The 23,030-nt window shown below is 36.2% G+C and overlaps 1 protein-coding gene and 1 long non-coding RNA gene across 7 annotated transcripts in view; one reads left to right on the forward strand and one right to left on the reverse strand.

The window, feature by feature from the left end:
* LOC146763526 (uncharacterized) overlaps positions 1–4,734 on the forward strand; it is a 28,539-nt gene extending 23,805 nt beyond the window's left edge. The window contains exon 3 of the long non-coding RNA XR_014951808.1: positions 2,782–4,734. This is a non-coding gene — a long non-coding RNA (uncharacterized LOC146763526). The remainder of the gene's footprint in view (positions 1–2,781) is intronic.
* Positions 1–23,030, reverse strand: part of CELF2 (CUGBP Elav-like family member 2) — a 547,425-nt gene that overhangs the window by 439,211 nt on the left and 85,184 nt on the right. For 3 of the 6 annotated variants that reach the window (XM_021530961.4, XM_085568362.1, XM_021530959.4), the window contains one exon: positions 12,394–12,429. The exons of 2 other annotated variants lie outside the window; for them this stretch is intronic. The gene's annotated coding sequence lies outside the window, so the exon portion shown is untranslated. Of the gene's footprint in view, positions 1–12,393; positions 12,430–13,353; positions 13,397–23,030 lie in introns of all 6 variants that reach the window. One more of the 6 variants, XM_031506833.3, reaches the window with a different exon arrangement.

Consider the following 23,030-nt stretch of genomic DNA (forward strand, 5'->3'; position numbering starts at 1 on the left):
AACACAGAGCCCTGCACACAGGGGGGAACAATCCCACACACCAACACATGCTGGGGTCCCAACAATTGGAAAGCAGCTTGGAAAAGGAGGACCTGTGGGTCCTATGGACCATCATGGTGACCATGAACCTCTGGAGCACTCATGTGACAAACCAGGGCATTGGTTTCCCCATTTGCAGTGGGCAGAACGTGTCCAGTGGGTCCAGGGAGGAGATCCTGACCCTCTGCTCAGCAGTGGGGACACCTCTGAGTGCTGTGCACATCTCTGTGCTTCCCAGAGCAAGACAGATATTGACATTGGAGGAAGTCCAGCAAAAGGCCATTGAGATGTTTAAGAAATTGGAGCTCCTCCTAAGCAGGGAGAGGCTGAGAGAGCTGGGGTTATCCAGACTGGAGAAAAGAAGACTCAGGTGACTGAACAAGAAGCCACAGACACATATTGAAGTACAGGAGATTCCATTTGAACTCTTTTACTGTGAATGACATGAAATTGGAACAGGTTTCCCAGAAAGGTTGTGGAGTCTCCACCTTTAGGGAGAGTCAAAAATATTTCTGGGCATAATCTTGGATCATCAACACTTACTGACTCTATTTAGAGCAGGGGATTTAATAGAATAGATTCATAGCATGATTTTGGATGGAAGGGACCTTGAAGGTTATTATTGTTCCAACCTCTCTGCCATGGGCAGAGACACCTTCCACTAGACCAGGTTGCTCAGAGCCCCATCCAGCCTGGAGTGGAACAATTCCAAGTAAACTAAAAGGTGTCCAAATCTCTTTCAACTTCAACTATCCAGTGATTCTGCAACACAAAATCTTTAATGTGAGGAAAATATGATGTAATTTTATCATCTCAGGTTTAATTCTTTCCTGCTAATGTTTTATTATCTCAAAGACATTTGCATTGTAGAATATCCAAAGTAGAATCTGCAAGAATCATTCCAGGTTTCGAAATACCATATGCTGAAATATGGCAACATTTCTCTTTAAAAGGAGGGAGAACACAGACGTGTACAAATCTACTGCTCCTATAGAAAACAACAATGGCAATTTTAAAGAATTTAATGAAGTTTAGAATGACAGTATCAGATAATGTATAATTAAAAACTGTAGAAAGCAGAATACTTGATACAAGCTTAATTTGTTAGAACATGTTTTGCAGCCATAGAAAATTTACTAGATGTATAGTCAAATTTGGTTGAAGTTAAATTAGGCATGCATCTTGATTCTTGGTTAAAATTTTCTGCTGCATCCTCCTAAGCGGGTCTAAGTAATAATAATAAAAAAGCTGGTACAAGCTGAAGCCTGCAGCTTATATCCCATTATAAATTGCACTTCAGATTTTCTAAACTAATTGTTAAATTTAGAACTAGCAATTAGCACTGCACAACATTTACCAACAGAATTAACTGTATCGCTTGCTATCAAGCTCAATTACATTTTCAAATGTCCCAGACTGCCAGCTTTGATGCATTCTAAGAAAATAAAACCTAGAAATGGGCCAATGGCAAATTGTTGTGACAAGTATCACAATAGGAAATGGCTTTTTTTTTCTGTTTCTGCTTTGGGCAAAAGTGCAGTCTTATGGGTTAAAAATGCAATCTTACCTGAACAGTGTGAAATTTTATCACAGGTTGGTGGAAATAAAATGCAAATAGTTACTTTATAAGAGTTCCACTGTTTAAGAATTGTATGTAGCAACTTGATAGTTTTGAGGAGTCCTTATTAGCAAGTACATGAACATTGCCAGGAGATGCTACCTGGTGTTGCTTTTTAGTGTGATAGGGTATGAATCTGAGAACTTCAAAAGATATTTTCAACAAACAGCCAAACCTACAGAGCAACTCACAGCTGGATTTCCTGCTGTGTCTGCTTAGTAGAGCCAACCCTTAGGAAGCTTTTGCTCTGAAACTGTATCAAGACTAAAATTCAAAGCTACTTACTCCTGATAAAGCATTCAGAGGCACAGAGTTGAACTAAATTCTCTTTCTTCCAAGGCAGGAGTGAAAGGCCTTAAAGTTGGAACCAGATGAGCCAGTCATACTTTGATGCAGTTATAGATGCTTGATTATCAGGTTCTCAATGGGAAAGTGCTCTCTACAGATGCTGCTGAGGTGTGGATCCCAATACTCATCACAGATATGACACCACCCTCACCTGCCAGGGCATGGTCAACCTGTCACCCACCAGGACTCCCAGGACCTTGTCTGCAGAGCTGCTCTCTTCCAAGTCAGCCCCCAACCTATCCTGGTACTTGGGGTTATTCCCCCACAGGCAAATGACCCTACACTTGCCCTTGTAGAACATCATTAGGTTTCTCTACGTCCAATTCTCCAACCTGGGACATTGACTGCCAATCCTTCAGGTGTATCAAGCCATTTTCCCTCATTTCATGTCACTTGCTGAGGGTGTTTTCTATCCCTTCATCCAGGTCATAGGTAAACAAGTGAAATAAGACTGGAAAAGAGAAGCTAAATAAGTGTTCATTCCTGGGGAATGCCACAGGCCTTCAGATGGATTCTGCTCTTCTGATCACAACCCTCTGAGCTCTGCAATTCAGCCTCACTGTCCACTCATCCAACCCTCATTTTCTGAGCTTACCTATGAGGATCTAATGACAGACATTGTCAAAATCTTGCTAAAGTTGAGGCAGACAGCATGCACTGCCCTCCATTGACTCACCCTGCCATGCAATCATAGAAGGCTGTCTGATGGGTCAATCATGATTTCCCCCTGGTGAATCCATGCTGACTACCCCTGATGACTTTGTTTTCTTCTACAGGCTTGGTGATGACCTCCAGAAGGACGTGTTCTAGCACCTTTCCAGGGATGGAGCTGACTGGCTGGTTGTTGATCTTCCTTGCCTATTCTGAAAATGGGAGTGGCATTGGCCTTCCTCCAGGCATCAGGCACTTCTGTTTGCCATGACATTCAGTGATGTTTTCAAGTGGCTTAGCAAAAACCTCTGCCAGCTCCTTCCACACCCATGGGTGCATCCCAGCAGGGCCATGGATTTTTGAGTGTTAAATCTGTCTAGCCAACCTCTGACCCAGCCCTTCATGACCAAGGGGAAATCTTCCTTTCTCCAAACTTCTTCCCCTATCTCTGAGGTCTGAGATTACCTAGGGATGACCTCATTTTCATTCTAAAGACTTTCAATGTAAAGGACCAACCTTGTCCCAGGACTTGTTTATGTTTTCTTTTCTTCTACCATCCTTCTTCTTCTCTTGGTCATGTTGGGATAGTCCCAATGCTTGTGCCTTTAAACCTGGCACTTTTCAATACCTCCATTTTCCTCAACTTCAGACCCCCGTGGGAAAAAGAAATCTCTACCTTCAAAGCTTTGATATTCTCTTCCAAATCTTCTGACTTAAAAAACCTATTCTCTCAAAATGAAAAGGAGCCATATGACCTTATGGATAACGTCTTTTCCCTTTCTCCTCACCTCTTTGCTCCTATACCTATGACCCCGGACTTTTCCAGGATATGAACTCTGGGAGCACACTTTCAAAAAGAGGGATGTGATGATGTGATGTAGTTTCCTAACTTTCAATCACTTAAAAGTACCCAAATATCATGTGTACACTCCAAAGCATAATAACCTTGTTCTGAGTCCCAGAAATACTGATGGAACCTCACATATGATGTGCCATTTTCATATTAAAGATATATTCAGAAGAAATGTTCTCTATAGTGTGTTTAAAATTTATTCCCATTTTTTTGGCCATTGTGAAACACAGGATATCTTTCCTGTAATAAAATAGTCAATGAATGATGCATGCAATGCAGTAAAAAACATATTTACTGCTATTCCAAGATGCATTGATTTACATGTGGCTCTGTTCAACCCTTTTTAATTTGACCAGATGAAAAAGCTCAGGATGACAACCTTTGGAATATCATGTGATCTATCTTCAGATGTCTCCTGTGTCAATATCTAAAACCTAACTAATTTCTCTAACCTGACTTAGTAGTTACAGGGGAAAAAGACATCATTAGAATGCAGTTCATATCTAGCAGTAAGTACATTACAGGATGTGAATCATGCCCTGAAAACAATTTTTTTAATGTAAAGTGAATTGAGGATAATTGTCCCAAGAAGCCTACAATTAGCCTGACAAATCCCTCCAAAAATTTTTAAAAGAATGAGCTTACCTAAGAGGACTGTGAGTTCAAAGACAAAAAGAGAAGGTCTGTCAAGTGCTGCATCTAGACAGCACTCACAATTATTTAGGGATCAAAATGCAAATGGGAAGTTGCAATTTTTGAAGGTTGTCAGAGGTCTACTTATGAGTTTTCCTGAAATCCTCAGTTACTGAAGGTAGAGGTTTAATCTCTTAGAACCATTACATAGATAAAGAATCTAAACAGCCTGTTTAAGAAAGTGGTTTTGGCCCAGGACTTTGGTATAAAACCTGAACTTAGATAGGCAGGACCTGCCTCTGGAAGCCCTTTTCTGTTGATTCTGTGAAGAATATTTTGGCATAATTTGACAATCGTCTTAAATTATATGTCTAATCTGTAGACCTGAATCCCACTCTTAATGCGTGTGGGGTGAACATGTGTTTTTTCTTGAGTAGAGGCTGATATTAATAGGCCTTTTCCACCAGGGAATGAAACCCACATTCATAGTCTTATTTTAATCTCTTGGAGTATGGACCATGCTTTGTCAAAGTCATGCTGTTAAGAAGGCACCTGTGTCTCCATAGTGCATATATATATATATATATATATATATATATATATATATATATATATATATAAAACTGCCTTTACATTGGGAATTATATATATTTTAAATTATTATTAGTAGTAGCATTAGAATTAGTATTAGTATTAGTATTCCTCCTGTACTCCTGTGTAATTTTCACCAGAAACCAGAATTTCAATAGAGAATTCTGCTATAAACATGGGTAAAACTCAATAAGGCTTGTAAAGCTACTTTCCTGCACTTCTACACAGTATACACCAGGAATTTCAGCCTATCATTGTCACAACCGGGCAGCAAATTGTATTTGAATATTGAGATTTTGTCAGAATACTTTTAAGACTTCAAAACTGCAGGCAGCAAAGAGTCTAGCACATCTGTAGGGAAGATGTGACGGTTAATTACACTCTGAGTATCTTATTTCTACCTCTGAATTTGTCAAGCTTCATCTCCATTGCCTGGATCTTGTTATATACTTTTCTGCTAAATTAAAGAGTCAATGAATATCAGAAATTCTTCCCTCTGCAAGTATTAGACTCTGATCAAGTCGGTTAACTTCCTCTTATTAAGTTAAATAGCTTGAGATTCTCTCACTTTAATTACTGTACAAGCTAAGACTTTGCACAAAAGTACCTGTTACAGCAATTCAAATCAATGAAAACCACAGAAAAAAAAAATGAACTTACATGCTACAAAAATAAAACAGAATAAGAATAAAAGAAATCTTTCCTGACCATCCATCTTCTTTTTTCTGAATAGAGGAAAGATAAAATGTGTGTCACACAAGAGAAATTACAATGGTGACAATAAGTGACATGGAGAAGTTTACTGTGTACCCAAACGAAGGAAAGGATAATAAAAACCTAAGGAAAAGAAAGTGAAAAACTAAGGATGTAAAGGTCAAAATCACAACACAGAAAAAAAATAATAGTGTTTTCTGTTCATGAATATTCTCCTCCAACTTATGACACAATTCTACATCAATGAGTAAAATTTCCTGAGAATTGTGTGTTTTGTAGAAGCAACACTACAAGGTACTAGTGTACAAAAAGGAAAAATGCAACACTGAGAGAAATTTTAATAAATGAGATATTTTTTCATTCTATCTAATAAATACATTTTAAAAAGCTGAAAATAGTGGGATGATTTAATGAAACTCAAGTTTGGTATGTGTTCAAGACCTGATGAATAGATAGATGAAACTTAGGTCAACAAACATAAAATCAGTGCACTAATTGTAGCAAAATGGAACATGTCTCTGAGTTATTCAAGCTAGAATAGATTAATAGATATGATTATGTAGCTACTGTTATCTTGGTACCATTAGTCATATTTTTTATAGCTTTGGTTGACAAAGCAGCAATATATTTTCATAAAATCCTAAAAATCAGTCCAAATAGTTTTTGTTTATAATCAGTCAAACCTTGCTATGGAATAAATATTTGAGTTTCATAAGTGCTTTTCTTTCAATTTGTGCCCATTATTGTTAGAATGGATAAAGAAGGAAAGTGCCTGGGTTACCAGGAGATACTGCAAATCAGAGACAAACAATTATGCCTGAAGAGAGCATCATGACAGGGTGACAACATTGGTGAATTTTAGTAGGGGAGATGGATATCAAGTGCTGGTTTTCCAATAGCTGCATCCAGAGTCCACAGAAATTAGTATGAAATTTTGAAAAATGCTGGTTTGGGGGTTTAGCTATTGGAAATTGCCAAACAAGCCCAAACATCTAGATTCATTTACTGTCTGACATCTCACAAACCAGAATTTACAACACAGTGAGTTAGGACAGAGCAAATGACTCAAAATCTCCCAAAATTCTGAGCCAGTTGAATTTTGGCACCCATGAGCAGCATAGCAGTCCTTGATGGAGTTTTTCAGTGGCTTTAGCGTGTGTTTGGAGCAACAGCAAAGCCCACATTTGAACCTGGATAACATTATGGTAATGAGGCTCGACGAGCATCTGGGCAGTGATTTGGCTCATGGAAAAGGAAGGTTGGTAGTGAGCAGCCTCAAATGGCTGACCTCGTTTTGACATGCACATTACAAGCCATCATTGGATTTCACTGTAACTAAGTGCCAGGGGCTTCCAACAAGCTGTTCTGAGGTTGTTCATTTGGAGTCCAAAATGAATAACTTTGATATGGCTCATTCCTGCAGTACCACATGTTTTCAAAGCACTAACATGATTTGTAGGAAATTTAAAACTGTGCAGAGTTGATTGCACAGACTGGACTTCCTCCACTCTGTCGAGTAGAGTGATTTGTCCAGAGAGAAGATGTTGGACCAGTTTGAAGGGAAGGTGCTCATGTTCAAAAGACAGGTTTACAGGGTTTCTTTGGTTCAGTCTCTGCCAGTATTTGATTTAAGGCTTTTCTACATCAAACACTGATGAGCAAAAATTGTAACATCTGGATTTAATAGTTAACTACATATTCAAGACTATGGATATATTCAATCCAACTCTGACACTCTTTGGTATTTTCCCTAAGTGGGTAGAGCAGCAATATTAACACATAATATGACACTTGAAACTGCTGTTGGAAAACAACAGGAATAATATAGATAATGCACCAAGAAGATATTTCTATATGTTTTGTGACTGGAACAAACACACAAGAGTGCTTTTATGTGCTTTTTACATAACTTCTGAAGAAGATTGGAAGATATCTGATGCACAATAAACCAGCTTTAAAAAGAGTCCATGTTCACCTCATTGCATTGGATTTAGGAATGCAAGGTAAATTATGTTCATTTTAAACTTCATAAAGCTGCTTCTTCATTTTGAGCTGGGATAGTAGAAGCTAATTCTAGGGGCTGCTGTAAGAAGGTGGCATAAATTCTTTTATTATATGAGTACATGACACTAGGCTTCCTAAATTGTACTAGATGTGAATATATGGGCAAATGAATCAAACTCAACGATCACATTTGGCTTCAGATTTAGACTTTAAATATTGAAAATATAGAAGTAATTCCATTAAATGTGTTCCCATCCCAGCCAAGGGAGAAGCATTTGGTTAAGTTAGTTCATCTTATGTGGGTACAATGACCTTTTATATACCCATAGTGGAATGAGAAATGTATACCTAAGAGTGGAATCTTCATCTCACATTGAATCCTAACCAAAGGTTTGCCATAAACCTGATTGCATCTTTAAGATTAGTGCTTCCACTGTACAAAGACAGGAATGATAATAATAGTAATAATAATAAGAGAAACAACAACGATTAAAATTCTTTTGCACACTTTTAAATTGGGGAACAGATTTGTCTACCACATAAAGATTATTTGTAGGCTGTTTTCAAAAAAGTTTAGCCCTGACACAGAGATAAGTTCAGTTTTTCTGTACAAAATACTGTCTGGACTATCATGTTTCTTTTGCAGCTATGCTAAACCTAAAGGATGCAGATATTAAATCTATCTTTGCTGCTAATTTGGTTTTCTACTTTGGGTCCACTCTTACTTCTACCATGTGTCCATGACCCCGAGTACAAAAGACCTGCAGTAATAAAAATTATTATTAATAACAGTAGGCAGAAGAGAGGTTAACGTCAAGAGATATTTTGGTCAGAAACTTTGCTGTGCTGGATTCAGCTTAAAAGAGAATAAATTTCCCATATAATAAGCTATATTAGCAACAACCAACAACAAAAAAATAAATCAAGTAAACATTCATAGATCATGGCTGAACTATGATAATGTAGAGTTGAGAAAATATGGTCTAGTCTGCTTAAAAATCTGGCCATGCTGCAGTGCACTCACAAGTTTCTCACGCAGGAAATGATGGAAAGCTCCGCTGATCTCAAATAACTCAATTGTTTTTCTTTTCTAATCAAATATCTTCATAGTGAGGGACCAAAAATGCATCATTCAGCATGCAATGTGGTTGGGAAAGCATGAAATATGGCACTTCACTGTTAATGTAATATTAAAGATTAAAAATGTTTATTACCTGTTATTCTTCTCTTAATTGTTTTGTGTGGAGAAAAATAGAAGTTGCTGCTTTAATGCATAAAAACCCCACAATGTGCATTCATAGCAGAGAGAAAAGTGTTGGGGCTATGAAAATTATGTAAATGATGAATTCCAGTGAAAGAACTTTCAAACCCTTAGGGTCTTCAAACAGCATTAATTCAAGAAATTAGATACAAAATTTAACTTTTTCATGCTAATAATGATTTCATAAGGAAAAACTCGTTAGTAAAGGTGACAAATATGAAGTTCTATTCAACATTTAAATTCAGAAATCTTAGTATGCGCCCCTGGGATATATTTACTCAGCCAATGACTCTGATGTTATTAAGTAATTTATTTGAGAAAGTCTCCATTCATGAGTTTACATAAGAACAATATCAGGTTTACAAAGGCTCGTGTTGTCAGTTTAGCAAATACCTAATTCACAATGACTTTTGCTTAAGATTTTCATTAGGTTGTTCAATATTGTTTGATCGTTTAATGTCAGCTTCATAAGATCATAATTTTTTCCTATATGAAAAAAGGAAATTAAAAGGAGAAATGAATTAAAAAGTGTGAACTAAAATTTAAATCGGCTTTGCAACAAAAGAAAGGAGAACAGTGTCAGCACTTGTGATTGTACTAGGCTTGGGTATAAACTATCCACGCTTAGCAATCTAATGTTTTGCTGTGGTATATTTCTATGCCAGCAATACCAAAAATATATTGAAACATTGGAAATGTTGTGTTATGGTTCAGTTTTTGAGGACTGATCAGTCATGTGACAGTCTCAATTTCTGGCAGCATTAGGGGGTTCATTGATTGGATAGGAAACAAAAACCATGCTAAATATATCAATTTCTATGGCTATTCATGCTGTAATCTATGGCCTCCAGCCAGTATCGAGGAAATGAGCAAATGTAACTAAAAATGACAATTCCTGAAAATCAAGGTGCAGAGAGAAATAGCACAAGATCTGAAAATTAGGATGGTCAAAATAATCAACAGAATATTTGTCTTCCTACAGAAAATGCTGGTTCTTCAATACAGAACAATTTCCCAGGAAATGAGCTAATTTTACTAAGCTTCTAATGAAATAGAGACAAGCCTTGAAAGCTTCATTGCCTCTTGGCTAGATCATTCACCATCACTCCTCAGAGAGTTCCCTGGTCCCCAGGCCTTCTCACAGGGCAATGCTAGGGGAGCTTTGATACAATAAATGTTTGAAATCACTGCTGGTTTCTGTTACAATTCACTTTTTCTCCTCCTCAGAATGGTTTCTTGCTCTCCCATCACCCTGGTTCCACCATTCAGGTGTCTTTCCACCCTTGTCTCTCCAACTTATTCAGGCTAAAATGGCAACATATCAGCCTTGGTGTTCCCATGTGAGAGATGCAGTCTGTGCTACAAGACTTGTCTCTATCCCTTCATTGCACATCCTAAAACAGATGAATCTTAAAGCACAACCTGCCTGTGTGCTAAATCTTTTGCTCTGCAGCAGCACCAAACCCTGGCATGAAAGAAAATAATATCCAAATAGAAGCCCACATTAGAGCAATTACAAAATTTTGTCACATTTGACTGGGGCATGAAGTACCTGGATGATCTGACTGAGACATGAGAAGGCAAAAGTCTTTTTTGGCAATAGATCACATGAGAAATGAAAATAGGGTGTACAAATAAAACATGCAATGGCTGTCTGTAACCCACATTTACACATTTCTTTAATCTCTAACTTCTGTTCTTAAATGAATACATATCTAATGAGAGAGAGCAGTCAGGGCAAGTTAGATTTGGTCATATTTATTAACACGTGTGTCTTTCAGTTGTAACTGCATTTGTGTGTTCTCTGGCAGAATGGCTCTCTGACATTTTAAGGATTTCTGAAATGTAGAAGGGCTCTAATATATATGAAAATAATCTCCATTGGTAAATTGGATAGTCACAGGATAGGAGTGGGTACTCTAAGAGAAATCACAAGGCCGGTAATGATCTTGGAAAGGACTTTCTTGCAAGGTAGGAAGTCTCAGGAGGAAATCAAAGGTCCTTATTAGAAAACTGTGAATTGAGGAGATGAGAAATGATACAGAATTAGGCAAGGATTCATAAGTAAAGTAGGATGTTGAAACGATGAAGTTATTTTACTGGATCAGTACTAAGGTTCAATTTGTGTAAGGAAGAGAAGGCAGCTAGAGATGATTTCCATATACAGACAGGAGGAACAAGAGGGATTTGGCAGCATAATCTCTGAAAGAAAGTTAATAAGGGGAAGTATCTGGAAGCAAGTAAAAAAAAAATCAGTATAGGCTGGGTTTACAGGTTGGTTACCCTTCACCAAGAAATAATCATCATCCATGTGATTAGTGCTGAAAAATAAAAGCAGGAAGCAGGAAACACAGATGGAATGGGTTAATACTTTTGCAATAAGACCTATTCACACATTTAGGAGGATTGATTTTATTTCTCCAGAATCACAACTGAAGTTTTTATTGTTAAAGTATTAGGTAAATTGAAGTTTGCACACAAACAGAAGTAGAAGGACTGGTTTCATACAAGTTATAAGAGCAGGAGCACAGTTCAATCTGCATAATGTGGGATACCTACAGGAATTGCAGAAAGAGATAAAGACTCATGATTCCCTTCCTTTCTTCAAGGCTAAAGATTAATTGTTCATGGTACTGGTGGTTTTTGCTACCTTCCTACTTTAATAGGAAGTAGCCCGCTATCTTTAATAGTACACATTTAAAATGAAGTATTTTTCATGGCTCTTATACTTGAGTTGGATGCAATGCTAGTGAGGGAAGATGTTTTCTCATATTTGTAAATTATCTCATCCTTATACTATTCCAACAGGACTGTAAAAAGCTGCTCCTCAGACTCAAGGAGGTGGGATTGATCAAGTGCAGGAAATTGAGGAACAAGGCCTGACACACCTCTTTTGACAACAAACCCAATAAAAAGTACTACTTTAGCATAAGACTTGAAGCAGAATCAACCCCATCAAGTAATGACCTCTCAGTCTGAAACTCATTTGAAAACCCAAAGTAGAAGAAATAATATTTTTCAATTGGACAAAATTACCAAGTATTTCCCAGCAAAGTTAATCCCAAACATTGTCAGACCAGTTTCTCTTACTGGATCAATCAATTGATTGATCTGTCTATATTTATATCTATGTATGTATAAATAAATACACGCCTTCCTACAAAGGGTGCTCGGGTTTCCAGTAAAGAACACAGCATTTATTTGCAGAAATATGATGTAACCTGGGTGGTTAGAGCATGTTATTTAAGGAAACTAGCTATGATTTATAGCAGCAAATAAATAAGATAAAATGTGTTTAACATACCTCAGCATTAAGTATCTCATGCATTAATTGTCTCCAAAGTCTGTTCCATTTGTTATCTAACAAGGTATGCTCCATTATTATTTTTTATCCAGTTCATTGCTTCATTCTATCTGTTCTTTCAAAATTAGCTTGTCTAATCAGAAACTGCTTTGGCTGGTAGTTCATTTCACATAAAAAGGAGGAATTCTTGTTTACTGAGAAAGTAATTGGATTATAATTTTGAAAAGAAAGGAATATAGATTGTAATAAATTATTTTGTAAAAAATACATGGGAGTGAGAAAACTAGCAAGCCCAAGACAAATTAAAAACTCTAATGAATGAAAAGGCTAAAAATAGAACATGAAACTGGAAAGAATAATTCATCATTGTAACTTACCTACTCCTTGCTATTGTGTTGAAAAAAGCTGAGTATCTAAGGAAAGAAGAAAAAAATGCATTTATCAAATGATCAAGAAAATATTTATATTAGCTTTCACTTTTTTTCTCGCTCTTTAGCTCTTGTAAATGTAATTAAACTTTATTAGAGAAAGAAAAAGTAAAATTTAACCATGTTTGGGAGTATACAATTCCATTTCACTTTTTAATTAAATTCTGTTGATAAGTTTGCATGACCATAGGTAGACTATACTAAAGTTGCATATATGACTCTGTTACCTGCATCAGTATATATTTAAGTGAAAACAAGAAAATGCAGAAATTATATTCAAAACACTGGCCAATATACTGGGACTGTTTATAGAGCTGGGCCATCATGTATATTTTATTGCTTATCAACATTTCATTTAATATCAAACTGTAGGACTCTTTTATTTTTCTTGCTACGTAAAAATATTTTGTTGCTAATCCTACACTTTTTGTGCATGTATTTTAAATTTTTTTAACTTAAAAAAAGTAAAACAATGGGTATTAATGATATGAGACGTAATGAAAATGAACTACAAAAATTGTGTGAAGTAAAATAAAGCACACAAAAGAATGTGTGAAATTGTAGCAAATAAGATTTTAGAAGTTAGAATATATATTATATTATATTATATTATATTATATTATATTATATTATATTATGTTATAGTATATTATATTATAGTATATTATAGTATATTATAGTATATTATAGTATATTATAGTATAGTATATTATAGTATAGTATATTATAGTATAGTATATTATAGTATATTATAGTATTTAATTTTATAGTATAGTATAGTATAGTATATATTTTATAAATTTATTGATATGATATGATATGATATTATTACTATACTATACTATTACATACAGTAGATTGCTATAAAATTCTGGAGAAGTAGGAAAATTTTATATTCTCAGCTCTCACCTGTTCAGCTGATTAACACCTTGAGCTCTTTCTGTTTGTAGACCTAACAAATAATACAAAATTAAATTAAATACACTAAATTATGTGAACTAAATTGTTGTAGATTTACATTTATTTAGTCTGATTTTATTTATCTGAAAATCATTCAGGTTTTCCTTTTATTTGAATTGCATTTGTGATACCAGTTCAAGCTTTGATCTTAAATTACACTTTTGGGGCCTGAAGTAATAACAATTTTGGATTACAAGCATCCAGTTCTTATCTACATACCAAACAGGTTGTTTATAGTGCAGTTTGTTCAGTGAATATACTCAAATTTAGCACAGGGAGATTGATAAAGGTAATCAGCAAATACCATATTGGCTTAGAATAAAGATGAAAGCAAAATGCACCTGACTCAGTAAAGATAGGAGTTAAATGCCAGATTATCCACATAAGTGTGTCAGTAAGAGGAATTTCATGCATGACAGATGTTAGAATGGGCATTAAAATGGTCAGGACAAAAATCATTAAATTCCCCAATAATGCACATTGGGCTAAAGCAAATGTAGGATATCACAAGCAAATTCACACCAACTTCAAAAAGTTATTTACATGCTCCAGGTAAATAGGCTAATTTGTGAATGAGATAAAAACATCAGGCAGGTTATTAATACTCTCTTGAGATGTCTCCTCTATGTCTAGAAAGCAAAACCTTATCATGCTACCAACATCATGAAACTCAAAAGGTGTCATGGAATGACTGGATGAAATTTTATCTCTTTCAAAGAAAAATGTAGCTACAGAGGATGATAGCCATAACCCAGATCCTACACAGGCCTTGCCCATCAAAGCTACAAGAAAAGAAAATTAGTGATGCACTGAGAGGTAGGTGCTGTTACTTTTCCTATGATGACTGATGTGGAGCTTCATTGAAGAAAATGTTATTATAGAATCACAGAATGGTTTGGGGTGGAAAGGACTATTAAAACTCTTGTGCTCCTATTCCATTACAATGAACAGGGACGCCTTCAACTGGATCAGATTGCTCAGAGCCCAGTGAAACCTGGCCTTCAATGTTTCCAGGGATGGCATTATCCCACTTGAGAAAAGGTTTTGATACCTGAGCTAATGGCTGCTTAGGAGAATGTGAGGATTGAATAGCATTGGATATGAGCACCACAGAAAAATCACTGATGTTCAGTCAATATGAAATATCCAAAGCAGAGAATTTCCATTCATTAAACTAAATACAAAGTAGCCTTGTACTTGCTCTCCAGATTCAGATCATATGAGAAAGCAGTTTGACAGTGACATAGAGACTCAGGCTGCCCCAGTCATCAGCTTTAGGTTCTTGATTCAGGACAGGGAAAACATAATCCTACTTGAATATGCAGCCCATGAAAATCCTCAGCTAAACATTGGTGATAGGAAGTCACAAAATGCAGGCAAAGCAAACTGTGACAAGTGTCACAGATATTTGGAATTTTCCTGTTAAAGTGATCCAAACTGAGAATGCCAAAACCAAGGGTGACACTACCAAGGATTTTATTACTGAAAAAGTAATATTAACCTCAGAATTATTGGCATATGTTTTTTATTTTAGTTTTTTTTTTTTTGGTTTTTTTTTTTTTTAATTTTTATATTTGAGTATATTCATTGTTGTGGCTTGAAAATCTCCCAAAATTAAATTTTCTGGTGTGGTGCCTATGTGTTGTTTCTTTGATTAATTAAGTGAGCCATGAGCCAAAAGTCCTTTTTCCTCCCCCACTGGCTGTTCACTTCATGTGTATCCATTTCTTCTCTTTCCCTTTTGCCTCCTGTCTGTCTGCTGTGCCCTTTTAACTCCTGCAGGGTGCATCCCCTTCCTTGCCTGCCCACACAGAACCAGGCTCTCAAAAGGGCTCTTCAATACCACCATAATGAAGGTTAAACCAAGATAAATAAAAACCCTCACAAACCATCTGTGAACTGATTCCCGTGGTGCAGTCCCAGTCTTTGACCGACTCACATCAGAAATCAGATGAGGTCATAATTAACATATTTAAAAAATTTAAATTAGATCAATTTGGTTTTAAACCTGGATAATGTGAGACTCTGAGAATTCCTTGAACAGCTCTACAACAAATTGATCTGTCTGTCTACTACATTCAAAAAATTGATTTTCTTTTCCTGAATGGAAGCATTTCTTTGAAAAGAATGAATTCAATTTGTGACACACTCTGTGAGTGTTCTGCATCTGATTCCAAGGTTTTAGAATCTTTTAGATCAATAATAAAACCATTTTAATTTGGCTTAACTTCGTAGGGCATGTGTACTTGTAATTTTCAAAGATTATGAGATAAGAAAGTGGTCCAGGACTAATTCCTCTGAGTCATCTGACTTCAAGTTTGTCTGTTTTGGGCTTCTCAGTCTGTCTGATAAGAAAATTCCTGGGTTTGAATCAACCTTTGTAGTTCAGACAAACAGAGTCAGACTTTTGCTCCCAACTGTCTGAGACCACCAGTCTGTGAAGAAAAATCATCATGTTATTATAAAACAGATACAGTCCAATAACAAATCTGGAGATTTAAACCTATAAAGCTTGGGGCTATAACCACTACCTCACCAGTGAGTTCTGTAATATCCCCATTCCCACATCTCCTTCCTCAGCAATTTATTTTTGCTCCAGGTGAGCTTTAAGAAATTCTTCAGCAGCACTAAAAGCTTCATGCAGTTCAGGGACATAACAGGTTAGCTAGTCTGGGCTACAGGTATTTCAAGATAACCCATTTGTGTTGGCACAATAGTTATTTATCAGTGCCTGAAATCCCTTTCCTTTCAAGAGTTCCTTCACCACAGCCCCATGCAGTGATATGACAAGAGGGCATGGTCTCATGTTGCACCAGAGGAGGTTGAGGTTGGACATCAGAAAGAATTTCTTCACTGAAATTTCGGTGGTCAAGCACTGGAAAGGGTTGCCCAGGGAAGTGGTGGATTTGCTACCTCCTTGGGAGGGTCCAAGAAATGACTCAATGTGGCACTAAGTGCTATGGTTTAGTTGAACACAGTGGTGTTTGTTCAAAGGTTGGGCCTGATGATCTCAGAGATCTTTTCCAACCTTTAGCCTATGACTCTAAGATGCACTGTAGCATCAGCATAGTGGTGATAACTCCAACTGACATAGTCTGGTTAAATTTGGCTATCAGAGTTCACTGATTGAGAATCTTTGATTCAATTTAGTCACTCAATTACATAATTCTTAGACTTGCAGGGAAAAAATTAGGGTGGAAGGAACCTCTTGAAATCATCTGGTCCAATGCTCACGTGTTGCCTCCAGTAAATGAAGGTTCTTTGATAAACTTCCACAGAATTTGACTCTAAGCACATTTTTCACTTCTTGTAAATGCAAATTAAAATGTCTTAAACTATCCTGATGGTGATTTAAGAGTATTTGCCTCCTTTTACAAGAGTGCAGCATGCAGAAGGTCAGATTACATGGGTCTGCTGGCCAGAAGTGTGTCAGCCACATGCAGCACCTTGAGCATGGGCAGTCACATCAGCATGTCCACAGCCAGCACCCAGGGAGCCTGGGATGAGTCCTCAGGCTGCACAAAAACCATTTCATACTGCTAATAATCCATAGCTAGAGGTAAAGGTTAAATGGTGAGCATTATCGGGATACAGTCCTTTATACTTCACTTAACTAATTGAATTTGTTTAATTAACAATTTACACACCTGGAGAGAAATACAAAATCTATTGTGCTGTTTGGCATTCTGCCTAAATTGGAAATTACCTATACATCCTCTAGTCCATACTAAATGGGATTTACTTTGGACACAATTGCTGTTAACAGTTAGATAAGGATTTTTTTTTTTGAGCTTCATTTTCTAGACTGGAACTCTGGTAAATTTTTTTATCCTTACACACACCTGAAAATAAATGAAATCCAGAAAAGTTAGATGAAAGAATTTTTATTATTGATTTTAAACTGTGCTTCTCTGTGCATAACGTAAATTTTCACCCAGATAAAAAAGTGACAGAAATGTGCCAGCCTATTTCACATTCGAAGCAGACACACCAGAGCCACAAAACCAGATTGTTTTGTCCGTAACTGGAAGGCTGAAGAGCAAAATCTCATTAAGATTGGTATATAGAAGGAGGTTTACAAGCCATGCATATCCATGAACAGGTTAGTTTAAATGCCTGAGAAATAGATGGCTTTTCAAATATGTGGCTGACAGTCACAGATTCAGAAATACAAACTAAGATGAACTAAAAACTTGATACTCAGAAATAGATCTGCCTGGGAAATGGTGTTATGGAGAAATGAAGCTGCATTCCAAGAAGACTGCTTCTTAAAACCAGTTCTGATCTTCCCATGATTTGGTAACATGGGTTTATCCCTGGCATCCTGGTGGATTTGGGTCTGATGCATGTCTTCTCATACGGCACCTCTGAAAATCTGATTTGCATGAAGTAACGCTTGCCTAAGGTATTTAAAAGATTTGTCAACAGGAGGAATATTTCTGCTGAAGGAATATTCAAAAGGCTTAGGCTTTCATGAAGTGCACTCTGTAAAATCACACTTGCTCATGAAAGTAAAGCGTCTCTTTGCAGTGCTAATTTCCAATAGCAAGTAGTTGGTGCCATTTTCTGATTTTGTTTGGTTACAATTGACTGCTATATATTTTATTTAACCTTCTTGCTTTCTAAACATTCCCAATGCCAGGTAGCTGCATAAATGCAGAGGAGAGGATGGGAACAGAACAAACCCTTGATGTTTACTGTCAGCCCTTAGGCTTCTCCTGAAACCTAGGAGGAAAAAACTCAAAGCTAGTTTCTAACAGCCTTGGTTTTATAGTTTGGACTGGTATCTCATGGCTATTTACTTGATAATTCATCTGAAAAATGAAGAATTACCTTATTGAATGAATCTCTAAGCAGTTAATTTTTGGCCTGTATCTTCTGATAAGACCACAATGACCTTGACTGGATACTGAAAACAGTGTAGATGCATGAGTTAATTTATTTAATGATTAATTCAAGGTTAGAATGCTAATAGAAAACTCAACACAAGCTATTGCTATGAAGATATTAAGAAATCAAAATATTCTGGTTTTATACTGAATACGTTCCTAATAAACATCACACAGACCAAATATAGAAGAACAAAAGACACAAAATCATTGCCAATTAAGTCCATTTTCCATTAACTTTGTCATGTATGAACTCAGGTATGTTTGAACTTAGCAGTCATTGTAGTGCATTCAAAAAATAATACTGCAAAAATTTCCATGACTTCAATAGAATCTCTATTGTAGTAATAAGTCAACTCTCCAGTGGCCAAAATAATATCTGTAAATGCCCATGAATTTTAAGCCAAAATGTGGCCATCTGGCATGATTAAAAGCTTTAGACTCTCAAAGAGCAATATGACTAAAGCAGGACTGTAGCTTTGAGTGGCACCTCACTGGTTTCATTTGCCAGTATTGTTATTTTCCAAGGTAATATTTGATTTACAAGAAAAATGCTTTTAAGTCCCACAGTAAGTCTTACAATGTATCCACAAGTATAAAACCCTCAAATTGCCTTCATTTGTCAAATGCTAAAGCCGTACCTGAGACTATTCAGTGGCAAAGTAGGAATCTAATGATGTCAGCAGGAAGGAGGGGGGTTAGATTTATTGAGGTTTTAGAGGCTATACCTCTTGTCTCTCCTCCCTTGTCCCCCCTCTGACTCCCTTTAATTCAGCACTTTGAGCACAGTAATGCAGTTAAGCTTCAGTTTATGGCACAGATGCCTCATAAGTCCAGTCTCCATGATTTCATTGAAAGCCCTCTCACATCAGTAATTTGAATTGATTTTAAATTCCAAATTATTGTGAAGATGTTGAAATACAGAGCTTTAATGCTAACCTAACTCTCTCCTTATGCTACGCTTTCCCTCCCAAACTGTTATGGTTTTCCCCCTTGCTTACACAATAGTTGCCTCGATTTTTTTTTTCCTGGCTATAGCTGAGGTTCAAACACAGAAGGAAAGCATTTTTGGGTGGAAATAATAATGAATGCAATGTGGCTTTGAAATAAATTAGATGTGAATGTGAACACTTTATGGATAGGTGATTACCCCAGACTAATGTTTTCTATTTTTTGTTTACTTAAATAATTCCAAGTTATAAAATGAAAAGTCAAAAAACCTTAGGTGGTCATTCACAGACTGTGGTTGTGGGAATATCCTAGCACAGAACTGTTATAGTCAGGGTTGTCCAAGAGCTATGGAGTGCCAGGTGCAAAAATCTGATTGTTCTAAATAAACTAATTGTTGTTTTTAGCAGTAAACTTCATTTTGTAAAGATCCTAGCTCAAGGTTTTGTCTACCATTTGTTTCAAGAGTCTGGATCAGATCCTTAAATCAGAGCCAAATATGAATAAAAGCAGTAAATTCTTTGGCAATAAATCCTCAGTAATCTGCATTACTCAAAGATGGGACCTGCTGGAACATCTTCATAACATTCTTTTGCCTTCGTTCCCCTCATGTGCAGCATATTGCAATAATCAATTAACATGATGGAATATTCCTGTGCTGAGACCTTCTTGTAACTCCCATATGGTCAGAATTTAATCTTAATAGCTCAGGGCTTTTTTTTCTTTTTAGAAGCTGAACTTATCCTGCACATTAGTAATGAGGGAAAAGTAAGATTTCAGAGTGATATGGTGGTTTTCAACCTGTTGGTGTTGGGGCTGAATATTTTGGAGAAGTTGGGTACTTGGACAGGACTGAGCATTGTTCATCTGCATGTAAACCACCAAAGTGGGCAAGCAGAAATGGAGGTGCCCAGTTCCATCTCTTGCACTTGAAAATGACCTTGCTGTACTTCTTTAGAATAAACTTATATGAGCAAAGTTGTTGATCTCTTAATCTTGTTTATAAATAATTTACTCTTGCCCATCTCAATGCACCCTTTGTTTGCCTTTGTAGCTCAAAAGACTGATTCCACTGTAACAAAGTAGGAAATTCTGGCTTATAACCTGAGTAATACCAGATAGACCTTGGTTCACATAAAGAAGAGACAGTAGCTGATCTTGTGTCTCTTTCTGATTTTAAAGATTCTCTAGAAGGGTTAAAAGTGTTGCAGAAAGTCATAACTGGAAGTTTGTCTCAATGCATTCATCATGATTATAAAGTTAAATCCCTAGAGGATCACAACTCTGCAACCAGTAAAATCAAAGCTCCTGACCAAATTAATCTGTAGGAGATGTATAAATTGAATTTAATGTAATTAGTATACAATAATCTATTAATAAAACTTATTACAAACAAATTCTGATTTTTTTAAGCTTAATATCAAATTGGCCTTCTACGTTCTTCAAGTTTTTTCTATCTTGAACAAGAAATTGCAACACAATCCATACTCTTCTTTCTGAAAAGATATGGGAAGGTGGAGAAATAGCTTGGTCCATGTATATTCCAGCAGACGGTGGCAGCACACCACCACACTCTCACAGTAAAGGAAAAGTTGTGCAGTAATATTTATGCCTTCTGTCTTCAAGGGAAGAATACATCCTGCAGATGAATATGTTTTGCGAGATGGGAGATAGGAATTGAACTGGGAAAGTAATCCCCAAATCACTTCAGTGACCTTGCTCAATCCACTCAATCTCCATCTCTCTTTCATCTGAAATATTTTTCTTCCATAATTACCATCAGCTGATGAATACAAACCATTATAAAACTCCTGAGAATAATTGTCTACAAGAATGAATATGGATATCTGAAAATGGGAATCTTTCCTGATTAACTAATGATACCAGAACCATTAACTTCATCACTAACTGCAGAGCAGTCACCAACAGTGTTAAGCAGGATAAACTCTAGAAGGCAAAAAGGAGCACTCCATGGCAGGAAGGATTTCCATGGCACTATGGACATGCTAATGGTCTCCTGCCTTTCCTCAGTCCAGTTTTGCTTCTATGTTAGCAGAGTATTCTTCAAAAACTGAAATATCTTGTCATCTCTTCAGCAGAATGTGGATTTCTCTGTTGCTGTCTTGGGCTTCCCTTCAGTTTTTATTTTCTTAAATCCTTTTTTTTTTTAATTATTATTTTTTTTTATAGAAAGCAGTTGGGAAATTGTTAATAGGCCAGCAAAAGAGGCAGGGTGTATTTTTTTCCTTCTGGAAAAATCTTCTGGTTGACAGAAAAAGTAGCAACTGATGCAGCCTACTTTAAATTACTGCAGTAAAAATACTTTAACACATTGTCAAGCTTCAGACCTTGGTGACTCAAGTTTCTATATTTTTTGGATGTGAAAAATTTCAGTGTAAGAAGAAATCAGTGCATATTAGGAAGGAACAGTCCTTCATTATGCAAATAATGAAAAATTATTTGTATACAGAGCATGATTTCTTTAATGCGCTTTTATTTCCCCTCAAGAATTCAAACCAAAGGATTATGCAGGTCAAGAAGAACTTGAAGAACAAAAGCCACTCATGATCAAGCTCTCAAATGGACTTACATTAGTAAAAATATTTGAATAGCATTTTTATAATAGTAATCTAAGTAGCTTATGTTAACTTCTCTAGTAACCAAAGCCAAGAATAATTTTTGTGCATTCTTTCAGTAGACATTCATTATTTAAATATGTAAAATATGGATGCAGTGTTCTGCAACTTCTTTTTATTAAGAGGAAAGAAGTTGGAAATAATGCCAGGAAATTTATGTGAGGAAAGAAATGCCTCTTCTCAAAAATAAGAGATTTTTTCAGAGAAGGCAATTATTTCCAGTCAAAATCATGGTCAATAATAATTTCTTAACTTGATCTACCTTAGTAGATTTCAAAGTGTTTGAGACACTTAAGAGTAACCTTATGACCTGTGAGTAGCTTCCCCTACAACTTCTTGTAACATCCCCAGCTATTCCTATAGGAGGTGACATGATTTTCAGTAGGTTTTTAACTAGAAATTAATGAGCATAAAGTGGTGAAATATCATCTATGGTGATCAGAAACTCAAAAATATTGTCTGATTATCATTAATATTACTTTATATATCAATTTAGGGATCTTTGAGGGAGGGGGGAACAAGGTGTGCAGTGCTGGAGTCATTAATATCTCCTCTACACTATTGAACCCTACCTGATTAATAGAAAACCTTGTAGCAAAATTTCATTGAAGAGTAAACAGGACAATAGGAGAAAAAGGATTTTTTTAGAACATTCATTTTAATGAAATAAAAAATAACTGAGAAAGAGTGAGAGTTTCTTGAAAAGAACCAGATTGTCTTATAGCAGAATAGATTAAAAATATGTTTCACTCATATAACACTGAAAATCCATGATTGAAAACTCTAGCCTTGAGAAGTTACAATGCATCATGAGAAAAAGGTGAGTCAATGTGTAATGTTTCAATTATAGGGTTCTCAAGAGTACACAGGTGGTGTAATAAATAAGGTCATGGCCTTTCCATCAGCAGTATTCCTGGTATGTCTGCACTTGCTATGAATGGGAAGCAATAATATTTTTGACTGTTAAAAGTCCAAAGTTCAGAGGAGATCAATCTAATATTCTGAAAGATAAATAGATAAGTATTTGTTATGTAAGGAGTACTTATGGTATTTATACAATCTGGTCTGTGTGGTGATTGTCCAGACCATGGAGATGATCAATATATGCAATACTGGGTAATAGTGGCTTTTACAATATCCTCCCTCCATGCAA

The sequence above is a fragment of the Lonchura striata genome, chromosome 1A (assembly GCF_050655825.1).
Source record: "Lonchura striata isolate lonStrDom1 chromosome 1A, ASM5065582v1, whole genome shotgun sequence".
NCBI classification, from domain to species: Eukaryota; Metazoa; Chordata; class Aves; order Passeriformes; family Estrildidae; genus Lonchura; species Lonchura striata.